Source organism: Eucalyptus grandis, chromosome 8 (genome assembly GCF_016545825.1).
Source record: "Eucalyptus grandis isolate ANBG69807.140 chromosome 8, ASM1654582v1, whole genome shotgun sequence".
Lineage (NCBI taxonomy): Eukaryota > Viridiplantae > Streptophyta > Magnoliopsida > Myrtales > Myrtaceae > Eucalyptus > Eucalyptus grandis.
Genome location: NC_052619.1, coordinates 65489829 through 65503578, shown reverse-complemented (window position 1 = coordinate 65503578; position 13750 = coordinate 65489829). Strand labels below are relative to the sequence as shown.

At 36.0% G+C, this 13750-nt stretch overlaps 1 pseudogene; it reads right to left on the bottom strand.

Moving 5' to 3' along the window:
- Window positions 1-264: 264 nt before the first annotated feature.
- Window positions 265-1094, bottom strand: LOC120286636 (annotated as a pseudogene).
- Between the last annotated feature and the right edge of the window lie 12656 nt (window positions 1095-13750).

Here is a 13750-nt window from a genome sequence, read left to right as displayed (position 1 = left end):
GAACAATGTGTTAATTGAAAATCTTGTTAGCTTTTCCTCATATGAAAAGATAAAACCTGCAATTAGCTATGCTCTGTTCCTGCCCGATAAACGGAGGGGCTTACCTGGCAGTTGTGTGCGTCTGGGTGATCTTGTTTTGTGAACGAGTGTTGTAAGAGAAGGTTAGGAAAGGTTTGTAGGCTTTAAGAAGGTATTTCTTGGTACTCTGGCGTTCCATTTTGTCGAAAAGAAGAGTTTCACTAACAATTACATTGGTCCCCTATAGAACACTATTTAAATAATAGATCATCAGCATTGACGCGCGTCATCTAATCAACTAGTTTAAACCAACAAAAGTTCATCAGTCACCTGATAGGAGTTCCTGGATCATAGAGAGGGTTTTTAGCCACATATTCAACATATAGACTGTATATATACTTCAAAGTTTCTCGTAGATCACCAGTCCTAGGATGCGTTACCAATATTATCTGCAAAGGCATGAGGAATAAGATGACCGAAAAAAAAAACAGCAGATTGATGGTTGGCAAGAGTCTTCTAAATTACCAAATTAAAAAGCCAGATTGCCATCAAATGGTACCTGAATTGAATACACATGATTCAAAAGGTCATTATTTCAGCGATTTCGGCAACATTTAATCGCATTAACCATTTGGGAGAGTGTTCGGAGACCAATTACGTCAAAGAATCAAAGTCAAAGCAGATCATCAGAAAGGCATCTACATTCCTAAGACAACGCAAAAAGATGCAAAATTCTATCAGACAGATCAAGACCCGCCATTTCCGATGCCTCGCGCGATTGGCCAACCGCACTCGGGAATTCATTCAACTTCCCCACGAATTTGAGGAAAGATCGGGAGAGAAGGTACATGCCCGGTGGGGTCCATCTTGGCGGTGAGGGATTTGAGGGAGAAGAGGAGGCCGAACATGAGCTTGTGGTCCTGCTGGGGATTCAGGGTCCGGAGGGGGCGGTTCCACTCCCGGTAGAACAGGCACACCCCGTTCCGGTTGAACATGTACATCACGTTCGCGTTGTGCCCCGCCGCTGTTGGTGCCGGTGGCGACGGGCTGATGTCGGAGCCCCCGAAGAACTGCATCTTTCCTTCCCAGATCGCGATTTCACCCCAAGAGAAATAGCGCTTCTGTCGATTTATATGAGTAAAGTGTAGAAATTGAAATTTGCTGCAACTGCAGCAAAGCTTGCAGCTCTTCTTTATGTTTCAGATTTTGATTTTTTTTTTTTTTTACTAATTATTTAACGCTGCATTCTGTGTGAGGATATAAAAATCAAAATGTATCAATGTTTAAATTCATTCACGCACAATATATTGAAGACAATATACGAACCCTTTACAAGCATAGGCAAATATTTTATTTCTTAAGCACTTGTCCTAGTTTAATAACAGTGGCAACTCATGATGCACTATCTTGTATCTATAATTCAATCAAGTGACCATTTTTTCTCAAGTACAAGCACAAGATTGATTATCGTCTTTTGCATGGTCCGAAATGATTGATTGGATTTATGATATCACACTAACATGTGATATTGTGTATGCTTACTTAACATGGATTATCATTTCTCATCTACATGTCAAGCATGGCTTAAGCGTGCATAGCTTACACAAAGTGATTCCAAAAGGGCGTGCCGGACATTCGATAAATTGCATAGCATCCAAAGATCTTCATTGCAAAATCAAAAGGGCACACGGTCCTCACACTAATCTCTTATCATTTCTCATATTAAAAATGTAAATCATATAACCATTTATTATCATTTACGAATCAACGAATTATTATTCATAAAACAATTCAATCCAAGAGGTCACAACATTCACATCACATAAGTTTATGGTTATTCCGAACTTTCCATTAAAAACCAAGTATCATTTCACCTTGTACATGGCGTGAATCACATGTATGTATAGCAACAGTAATATAACCATGTACATGTCTCAAAGGATATCAACAAAGAACTTCCTTCATGATAGTTCAATGTACAATTTATTAATCTCTCGATTATTTTCATATATTAAAGTGAGGTTTTAAAAATTATATGGGCCATAATATCTCCCCACTCCATGCTACATAATTTCATTGGTGGAAGTCACATAGCATCAATCCCAATGCAGTTCGCATCTCAATTTTTCTCTTAATCTAGCTCTAGCTAATGCCACTCATTTGCTATCATTTGCTACTTGTTCCAAATGATCATCTTCTGGCATTATATACTTGTCCCGGATTTTGTAAAATTACCAAAACAACAAACTTTTCAAAATACTTTCAGAATTAAGTCAACATTTTGACTAGTTGGATAAATTGTCTAGATTAGACAAATAATTGTATAATTACATAAGAACCTGCCATCATAAGCATCCTTAACAAATAAACAGCCCCCCTAATTTTCAGTTTTGGGATATGAGACTTCTAACTTTATGAAATTATAAAATAGCCCATATTTTACAATACTTGGACTTTTTACGTGATTTTAGTTCCTTCAATTAGTCTAACTTAACAGCTAACTAATAAAAAAATTTAATAAAATTTCATTTTTCATATAAGAATTTATATGTTGTAAATTTACATGTTTGCCTTTGTATTGCGAAAATTACTATTTTACCCTTTTGCATGCATAGTTCTATCTCTCTAACACTTTTGCTCATCAAAGTCATTCAAAATCCTCTTGAAATCACTTGACCATGTTCTTATTCATGAGATATAGTCATGATGAGTCATACATATAAAATCATAACTCATAGCAAATTACATGGCATTAGTAAACATAATTTTAATCTTATATTGACAAAGCAATAACCACTGGGCAAGCTTATCTAAAGTCACTCATACATATAGTTTTGCCTCTTATAAGCTAATCATGTAATCACTTATTCCCTTAAATAACATGGATCTAGAATGTACTTTAAGCTAAAATTACACAAAGATCAAGAGTACTAAGTGGATCAGCCCACTTTATCCCTAGAGATTCACTTACCTTGGATGGAAAGATTTGCGTGAACATAGAGTTTGATTCACCTTAAAACCAAGCGAGAAAATATTAAATCAACACTAGCTAATGGGCTATAATTCAAAAATGATGTCATTCATGATATAATTGCATAGCTAAAACATATGATTTGAAATGAATGAGATGTGACAAGTTAAACGAGCGATAAGTGGCCTATCTTTAGTTCGCAAAGCTTGTGATTATAAAAGTGGAGAGAGAATGTAATTGAAACAGGTGATAAAAAATCAATGTCTTTGTGAAAAAATAGGAGACTCATGTATAAATAAATTTATATTTGTGTATCCTAAAGGCATTTTGGGCATTTTTGGTGTTTAGTAATCTTGCCACTATCACAATATTCATTAATCTGGTGGCACTTTTGCAATTATAATGAAATGCTCATGAAATTTATGTAATCCAATGTGTGCAAGATCTAATGTTAGAATCATGAAGTGCTAAGCATGCCTTATGTATTGTAATATACCTATATATATAACGTAAGATCTATATCTGACATGCCAATGATGTCTTTCTTTAATTTTAGTATGAAATTTCATGTCTACATAACACAATAATTGCTAATCTAATAAATAGAAGGAAAATTTAGAATGTCACGTGATTCATTCCCTTGATCTATCCAGTCCTATCTATTGTGATAAGATAGCCTTACCCAAATGATTGAACAAGTCAGCCACCGACGAGAAGGAAAAAAGAACTTGAAAAAGAAAAATCATTTAAGGTCTCTTATAGTTTCAAAAAAACAATTGTACTTTGAGAACGAAAAAATAAATTGCAAGTTTTAAACTTTGGAAAATTTCCTAATCGATACGCACTACTTGTAAATATTTGCGTGTCTTAAGTGACTTTAAATATGCAATATTAAATAAACCCAACTGTCAAACGATAGACGAAAATGAAGAAAGAAAAATCACAATCAATTCATAACATTCTTAACATAATTAGCAAGATGTTGTGCTGGTCATAACAATCCAAAATTCGTAGTTAGTGCTGATTTGATATTATTTTGTGACAACAAACGGCTACTTCTAGTTCTAAAAAAGTTACTATGTTTGGCGACAGCTTCTACCTTTACAAAGTTAACGATGACATTTCCAAGCGAAATTAGGTGAAAGCTAGAGCAGTTTTAGCAGTTGCGCCCTCTCAAGAAGGCAGACATAAGGAGGGCTTGGTACTTTTCTTGTTTTATTAAATGGTTCCGAAATTTTGAAATGCCAAACTCATTAATCAAACACTCGATTTGAAATCTAAAAGCTCCTACAATATATAAAAGTGCAATAAAGTATCGAGGTTATACTCCCTAAAGCTAAAGTTACAACGATTTGAAACTGACCTATAAGTCCAACATATATTTTTGCATTGATGATCCAGGGGCGGAACCGAGTCAATCTGCCATTTGAAGGGAAATTAATACTGCATGACTCCGAACTTTAAGTCCAAGTTTCCCAAGGCAGGAATAGAACACACAATCGGAAATCTGAGTTTCCCAAGGCAGGAATCCAACACACAACCATCGATTTTTAAGTTGAAAGCATGAAAATGCCCTAGCAACCGAGTCAATCCCACGGTGGGTACTACCTAGGTAGCAAACCCTGGATTCTCTCTTCAAATTAAGGTAACCTTTAGATTATTACGATGTGATCAATTTTGTTAAACCCCTATCTTCTTTTGTATCTTAAATCTATATAATGTTACTTCTAAGACTGAAAGCGGTGAACATTAAATTGTTCCCCCATGGACATGATTTCTCCGGGTCACCAGACTCAGGTTTGCATTCCTTGAGAAAAAATAAAAAGTATATCTTACTGGGAACTAGGTAGTGCCACGTCGAAATTAATGTGGAAAAAGGATGACAGAGCCTTTTCGCGTTAGAAATGGAGTGATGATGCTGCATCAAACCGAAAGGACAAAGAAAGAAAAAAAAAAAAAAAAAAAAAAGGTGGCTGCCTCATAAGAACTCTGATTTCAAGCAAGAACTGCCAAAAAGGCAGTGGGCCCATATTGAATATGAAGGCTGTGATGATAAAGTTTAACTTGTATGGGGAATTGCAAGGTTAGCATTATTGAGAAACTGGAATCTGTACAAGAGGAGGAACAAGATATTCGAAAAGGAAGACTGAATTATCTACAGCATCTCCAGGATTTAGCTTGAGACATTTCAATTGCCGAGGTCAAAGTATTTTGGATCTTCTGGGTAATGATAGTCCACCTTGAACCGCCTTAGATAGGGCACACTCGTCAGATACATAGAGAAGTAACACCATCATGGACAGAGTCACTAACCCAAAGATGTGAATCCCCATGGACGCCAAACCAGGCGCATCGATGTATGCAGCTACGTGCGCCCTACGGTTATAATCAGAACTATAGCTTTAAATTCTTACCAATTCCGGTCTAGCATGAAAGGGCGACTGAACATGGCCGATTGAACATAATGCAAATTCAAAAAGAAATTTAATGCACAGTAAAATACCATGCATTTAGCGTAAATCATATCCAATGAGTCAATGAATCGTTGCAGGAATATAAGGTTCGCATTTCGACCTTTCCTCTTTTCTCTCTCTCTCTCTCTCTCTCTCTCTCTCTCTCTCTCTGCCTCTGTCTCTGTGTCAAATCAATAAAGTGAATCTTGAAAGAATATGAAAATATGATTACAGTGTGGAGCAAATGGCGATGGATGATGGACCCCGCAAGACACGGTAGAGAGAGAGGAAAGAGGAAGAGAGAGAGGGAGGGTCGGACAGACAGCCGGGGAGCGGCATCGAGCCTTCAAAAGCACTGACAATGCGGGTAGTCTCGAGGGAACTAGTCTCTGTTCTAGCGGCCGTTCGGAGAGGTCAGCTTTTCGCAAACCTTAAATTACAGAGATGCCCTGTGTGCATTGCGGGCAAGGACGGAGCTAGCCTGATTTTACATTGGGTGCATCAATACAATAATGTTAATTAATTAGGATTTAATTAACAGAGGGGGGAAAAAAGAAATTACTTACAAGGATTACACAATACGGCCCTATTTAGTAATCGTTATGTTCCTCTATTTTTCTGTTCTTTTATTTCTTAAAATAGAAAAAAAAAAAACAGAAATCTGTTTGGCAACATCAACTAATTTTTCTATTTTCCATAACATATCAGTAACCAAGAAATAAAAATAAACCAATATAGCCAGAGAATAGATTTGGAATAAAAACAAGAAGTTGAAAAATCCTACTTCTTTGTTCCCGAGAATAAAAAGAGAAATAAAGTCATCTTAAAAAAGCAAGCTCAACGTAACCTCACGCTCATCTTTCTATGATCGATACAAGGTCCACTCTCCTAACTCGATATGAGTTCCCATAATAAAGAATTTCAGAAATTAGTAAAAAAAAAAAATTAGAAATTAGATTTTGAGTAGTTTTACTAGATCTTAATGTTAATTTTTTTTTTTTTAGAATTTGTTTAGCATAAAAAAAAAAAAAATGTAAAAATCTTTTGATGAAAATTAGGTTTAAAATTGAATAAGATTTTAGGGCTTTACTATATAGATTTTTTAATGCCGTTTTATATATATATATATATATAAAGATAATGCTAGGTCGTGAAAACTTAGTGACTTCCCTTAAGATTCTATTGGAGACATCCTTTAAGATCGTCTATAATTATGTTTTAATAGAAAATCAAATGGCTTTCAGTAATTCATTTGCATTACCATTTGTCTTGTGTTCATAGCAATTGAATAACCCTGTGATCCATGGATTTCCGATGTCATTTGCTTGAAGGTTTGATGAGTTTGTACAAATGAGCACACCACCTTTATGACTGCCTCCCTCCTCAATTGTTTCGTCATTGCTCATTCCACCAAGCAACATTTGCTCTTTTTCTTGTAGCTAAAAAAGCTCAAAAGGTCTATGTAATTGTTAATTGTAATGCGCATAGATTACTATCAACCTCCTAATATTGCGAGTTATAAACCAATGGGACTCTTTGCTACCATCTCCAGCCATCCATCTTTGACTAACTATTACATTGGATTTTCTAAGGTCATCTTAGGATATCTTGATCAATTAAATCCTTACAAAAATCTAGTTTTATCCAAACATGAAATGTTAAGTCTCCACTCACATTTTTATTGTTAAAATGAAAAAAGAAATTGGAAATAAAAAAAAATTGTACCAAAGGCATTTATGTTCTTTTTCTCTTTCAGAAGTAGAAATTCTATACAATTACCAAACGCATTATTCTACTCAAAAACTTGTTCAGGGAATAAAAATAGAAAAAAAAAACTATTTTTGAATAAAAATGTTATCAATCGCACCTTAACTGAGCCAAAAAAGAAGTTGGTGGAGCATAAAGTGGCCCCATTGACGATCCATGCAGGGAATGTGCCACCTACATTTTATTGATAATGCTGATTCATCTTTTGACTACATGTATCATGCAAATATTTATTGCAAGTAATATGAGTTTCTCTTACCAAAAGAAAGAAATAAAAAATTTTGGCAAATAAATAAAGGCAAAAGCCACCAAAAACCCTAAACTATATCAATTGTGACACAATTATGCCGAATGATTTTTGTGATATCAAAAACCCAAAATTTGTAGAGGTATGACATATATACCTTATGTCAAAATTTTATCAATGGAACAGTTAAAAATCTACCTACATGAATGTTAGAAAACAAACAGTGTTGACATAGCACCCATGTGGCTTAAATGAAATAAAAACGACGTTGTTTTGGTTGAAAAATCATATACCGTGACAAAAGGTAAATGTGTGACATAAGTACAAATTTTGAGTCTTTTATTTTTCTTTTTAAAAAAAAGTATAGGGTAAATGTATCACAGTAGGCATGATTTAAGATTTTTTATGGCACATAAAAAAAGATTCAAAATAAATATATCATCGTGATGATAGTTTGAAATTTTCTATGATTTTTTTTTATAAATGTTATTTGTCAACCTCTTTCAAATATGACTATCTTCAGGTGGAATATACCTCTAGGTCCATTGTCTGCCTATACCTATGTCATTAAAAGAGGCGGGTATAGAAATCTGGATTCATTAACAAAAAGAACGGGAAAAAAAGAAGAAAAATAAAGAAGATAATGGCGTGGGCTGGCGTCAAAGGGAGGGCTGACTTTATTGGCTGATCAAGGACGTTTTCCACTGTTCACAGTATGAGCTGGAGTGTGCATGATAAGGACTGGTCTCTTGAATTTTGGAGTCGACGTCCCATTCCTGCCGTTCCCTCGTCATATGTATATATTCCTGCTCTGCTTCCTCGAGCACCCGAGCAAAACCATTACTCTCACATTTCATCTCCTTCGCCACCTCTCCAGGAAGGCATCGTCGGAAGGTTAATGGAGATGCCAGCAGATTTCGCTGTTCCAAGGTAAGCCTTAGTGACCTCAGTTTCATAACTTACTTGAAGCCGGACATCAAGCACATATGATCTGCGTTTTTTTTGCGATAGAGATCTCGCATGTATGATCTGAGTTTTTGACGACAGACGTCAAGCTATCATAACCTCTTCAGAGTAGGGCTGAGCGCGGTTCCCGGGTTACCCGGGAACCGGAACCGGAACCTGTTTCGGAACCGGAACCGGAACCGGTTACTTAGGGCAGAAAAAGATCGACCTTGGATGTTCTAGTGACTTGTATGTGATGTTCTAGTTGAAGTTTGGCTTCGGCCTCTAAATGAAAGTTGTAAAGGACTTCTTGAAGTATAACATACTCAAATTTGGGACAAAACAAACAAGTATAAGTGGGTGAAATCGTTATTCTTTGGAAAGACTGGATCTGGAGATTTTGGGACTGAACCTTGATGAATGCATGGACTGTAAGGCAACCTTTTTGTCGAAATTTCACTTCAGTTTCTTAACAAAAGTTATAAAGGACATCCTGAGGTACAACATATCAAAAATTTAGAAAAAAAACAAGAATAGGTAGGTGAAATCGTGGTCCTTTGGAGATGGTTAGATCTGGAATTACGGTACTACAAACAGGGATTTTAACCGTCTATATTTAATTATCTAGGACGAATTTGACTTCGATGTTTTCATGAAGTATCTACCTTATGGACTTGGCTATCACATAGTCGAATTTCATAATTTTTAAGGTCATTTGGGTATTTAATCAGAAATGTTTCTAAAACTGTGCAATCTGATGTGTTCGGATCTTGTAAGTTGCAATGCGTGGATTATATCATTTTGTATGAGGTTCTTTTGGAAATGTGTTCTGCATGAAATATCTCTCTTCATGTCTTCCCTACAACATATTTAAATTTCGTAATTTTTGTAGTTCATTTGCCTATTTAACCAAAAATGTTTCAAAAATTGTGCAAGTAGAGAATAGGAAAAGTAAATCGATTTTATATTTTAATCCAGAACGAATTGGACAACGATTTCTTCATGAAACTTGTACCTCTAGGTCTTAAATACAACGTGTCCAAATTTCAGAATTTTCTGAGTTCATTTAAGGGTTTAATTGAAATTGTTTTCAAAACTTATACCTCTAGACATTCTTGTTCTAGTGGTGTTTTATTTCTACTTTCTAGTTTGCTATTTGTTTTGAAATTTCTAATTATATTCTATTATTGTTGTGCAGTGCGAAGTTAATGTATCAAGATAACATGTCAATGGGAAGTTACCGTGTAGTATAAACGTACATTATAGTTTTTTTTGGTAACGTGCGCATACGTATGTTATAGTTTTTTTTTTTTGGTAACATGCGCGTACGTTATACTTTTTTTGGGTAACGTGCGCATATGTTATAGTTCAAATCTGAAAAAAAAAAAAAAAAAAAAAAAAAAAAAAAAAAAAAAAAAAAGAACACATGTTGGAACCAGAACCAAGCCCTGGAAACTTGTGACGGGGGGTAGGTTCCAGGTTCTCGGTTCCCCATGGGTAGGTTCCGGGTTCCTCATTTTGAGGAACACGTACCCGAGGGTAGGTTCAGGGTTCCAGACGGAACCGAACCGGAACCTGGAACCACTCACCCCTACTTCAGAGACCTCAAAATCACAACAAATTTTTTATTTGATTTCCTCAACCCATGTCTGATCATGTCAATTGTGAATATTCCATTAGGTGAATGCTCTTTTGTTAAGAAAAAACCGATCTTTTTTTAGGTGAACTTGTCCCATGTCCCATGCATTTTTATCTCGTTTGCTCAGTTCTTGAAAGCCCAATTATAGGTGTAGAACTTAGAAAGCAAGACTCGGGTACAAGCTACTCAAGTCTCGAGTAGAAGCTAGAACAGAGACTTGGGCACATTCCCGGAAAAAAAATCAGTCGCATAAATTACTTGAGACCGGACAACAAGCATATATCATAATTTACTTGAGGCCAGACATCAGCTTTATCATAACCTCTTCGGCGACCTCAATATTATGACAAATCCTGATTATTTTTTTCCTGAATATATGTCTGATCATGTCCATTATCATAATTTACCTGAATGCCCAAGGCTCGGTTTCCAGATTCTGGCCAAGACTTGGCTTCTACCTAGTAAGCATGGGCCTTGTCTGGTTATTATATACACTCTGTTTCTAGGAGGGAAAATTCTGCCCCATTGATGGAGTGACACAATTGTATATACACACTGTTTCTTTTGTCAACAGAAACTCATGTTAAGAACAACGTATTAATTGAAAATCCTATTAATTTTTCCTCATATGAAAAGATAAAACCTGCAATTAGCTTTACTCTGTTTCTACCCAATAAACAAGGGGCCTTACCTGGCAATTCCGTGCGTCTGGGCGATCTTGTTTTGTGAGCAAGTGTTGTAAGAGAAGGATAGGAAAGGTTTGTAGGCGTTAAGAAGTATTTCTTTGTACTCTGGTGTTCCATTTTGTCGAATAGAAGAGTTTCAGTAGCTTAATTATCTGGATCACTAGATGGGTTAAATGCCTGCAGTATATACAGAGGTTAGACTCTCTGCAGTGAATACTAACAACTGGTGTTAATTTCATTTCCAAGGCATGGAGTTGACCTAGCAGATCGAATCGCTCCACGCACACGACGCCTTCGTTCCCTGGTGGGGTTCCTGGATGAAGTCATTAAGTTGAAGGGTGTTCCAGCTAACAATACTTGTGCGAAAATCATGGGTTTCTACGGACTGCTGAAAGCCATTAGGATGGAAGAGCTTGATGTAGGCCCGAGGTTCGAACTTGTGTCCACCGTCATTGACGCTGGGCTTCAAAGTCTCAAATGCGTTCTGTTAATGTATGTCGTTCTCAGCGACATGCCATGGTCAGTTGCCCTTCTCTGTATTCTGATGGCAGTCCTATTCATTGCAAAGTAGAGAGACAGTTTCTGGTTTGCATGACTTTTGTGCTCGTTTTCTTGCGGATCCTAATGCCGGCTCAATTATGAACTTTTCTGTTGTACTACTATAATTTTGAATACCTTCTACATATATACAATGTTCATGAATGCTATGATGGTATTTGGCTAAGATCCCCATGCAATATTGTGAGATTGGAGAAGCAGGAAATTTTTTTTCCTTTGGCCTCAGAGAATCAGGGGAATCGATTCAAATAATTTGGGAAAGAATCGTATTATCCTCGTTCATTAATCTTCTTATTCATGAAATGTGATTTTGACTTGGTTCGTAACCCAATCCTCGTATCCCAACCTTAGTAATATTACATCCTACCTTGACATGTACTTCAAGTCACAAATGAAAATTACTGAGCCCGACGTGCTCCTTGACATAAAAGAAGCATGTTGTACGTGAGAGAGGAAAGCAATCAGCTACAACTCTAACAAAAGATAACCCTTTTGAGAAGAAAGCCAAATCACATTAGTAAAGTAAGATGCATGACCTTTTATATGTTGAGTAGGCTAGTCAAATGGATGTATTCGGTGGGGCCATATATGGGCTGACCAAATTGACCCATTTATTTCCAAAGCAAATTGACAGTAAATTGACACATACCTAATTCGTCTCGAAATTCGTTTTTAGTATTTTTTTTTTCTCCTCATTTTGTTGCATTTGAAATATGGATAGTTCCATGAACCAGCTCGTCAAGTTAGTGAGAGAGCTTGGGAGTCGGGTTATGAACAAGGGATGAAGATGGTGAAAGCCCGACCCTCACCATCTAAAATTCATATAACTTATTTGGGCTCTGATTTTAGGTTAAATATAAGGAAAATAGCCACACAAAACCTCAAATTATATCTACGGTAACACATTTATTTTGAACTTTTTTTGTGATATCAAAAACCCAAAATCATGCTCATATAACACATTTACCCTAAATTTTTTATGACATAAAAAATCATTAATTTGTACATGTATGACATATTTATCCTTTGTTAAAGTTTTATTAATTGTCATTTGTATTTTACTTAAGTCACATAGACACGATGTTAATATTGTTGGCTTTCCGGTATCCACGCAAGCAGATTTTTAACGATTCTTGTTAACAAAATTTTAACATATGGTAAATGTGTTACAAAAGTATAAATTTGAAGTTTTTGATGTCGCAGAAAAAAATTTATGATAAATATATTACAATAGATATAATTTAGGATTTTTATCGACTTTTGCTCCTCTAAAAAAGTTATTTACAATGTATTGTGGCTGCTTCTACTTTTATAAAGCTGCCACGCGAAAGGCGGTGGACTAAAGCAGGCAGACAGGAGTGCTTTGTCCTTGTTTATTAATTGGTTCCGAAATTTAAATGCCAAATTCATTGATCAAAGCAACACTAAAATTTCAGCTTAAAAGTTTCTACGGCATATAACAGTGCAATAAAGTATCAAGGTTATGCCACCTAAAGGTACAACGATTTGAAACTGACCTAATCCCAACATATATTTTCATATCGATGATCCAAGGGTGGAACCGTAGTTAATCAGCTATCTGAAATGAATTAGCACTGTAGTCCACCAGCATAACCTGTAGTACTGTAGTACTGACCGAGGTCTCGAGCCGAGAGCATGGAAAAGCCCTTGCTCCGAATCAATTCCATGGTGGGTACTACCTTATAATGAAACAGCAATCCCAGGATCGTCTCTTGGAATTAAGGACGTCTTATTATCGTGTGATTGATTTCGTCAAAACCCCTCTCTTCTTTTGTATCTTAAATCAATATGATGTTACTTCTAGACTTTTACGCGATGAACGTTGAAATGTGCCCCCAATATACTCTCCGTCACCCGTCTCCAACATGCATCCCTTAATTCAAATCATCTTGAGAGAAAAGAAAAGTATATTTTCCAGGGTCCTAGGTAGTGCCACATGGAGATTAACGTGGGAAAAGGGATGACAGAATGTTATGGTAGTCATGTTAGAAATAAGAGCAATATTGCTATACCAAACCTACAAGGTATTGAGTTGGAATCCCATTCTAACTCAGGATTTTTGTAATTCCAAAGGATCCAACTACAAGAGAACTAGAAACAAAGTACTTTCCCACCTTTCCCACCCGTCCATCTTCAACATAAGAGCACTTGATCAGTGAGCTATTACGCACTCTTTCAAAAGTGACCGCTAGGTTAAAAACTATCTATTGCTTCTTTTAAAGCAGATGATTCCACCTCATCAATGTCAGCCTCTGATAGCCTTTCTTCTTTTTGAGCTAGCATTATTCCTAAACATTTCGTGTTAGAAATAAGAGTGATGTTGCTATATCAAACTTGTGAGAATATATAAATATTAAATCACACCTTCTTCTCTCAATTTAAATTGTAGAACAACATAAAATTCTCATTTGATATCCAAATTAGTATTATCCCTTTCGCGATTGT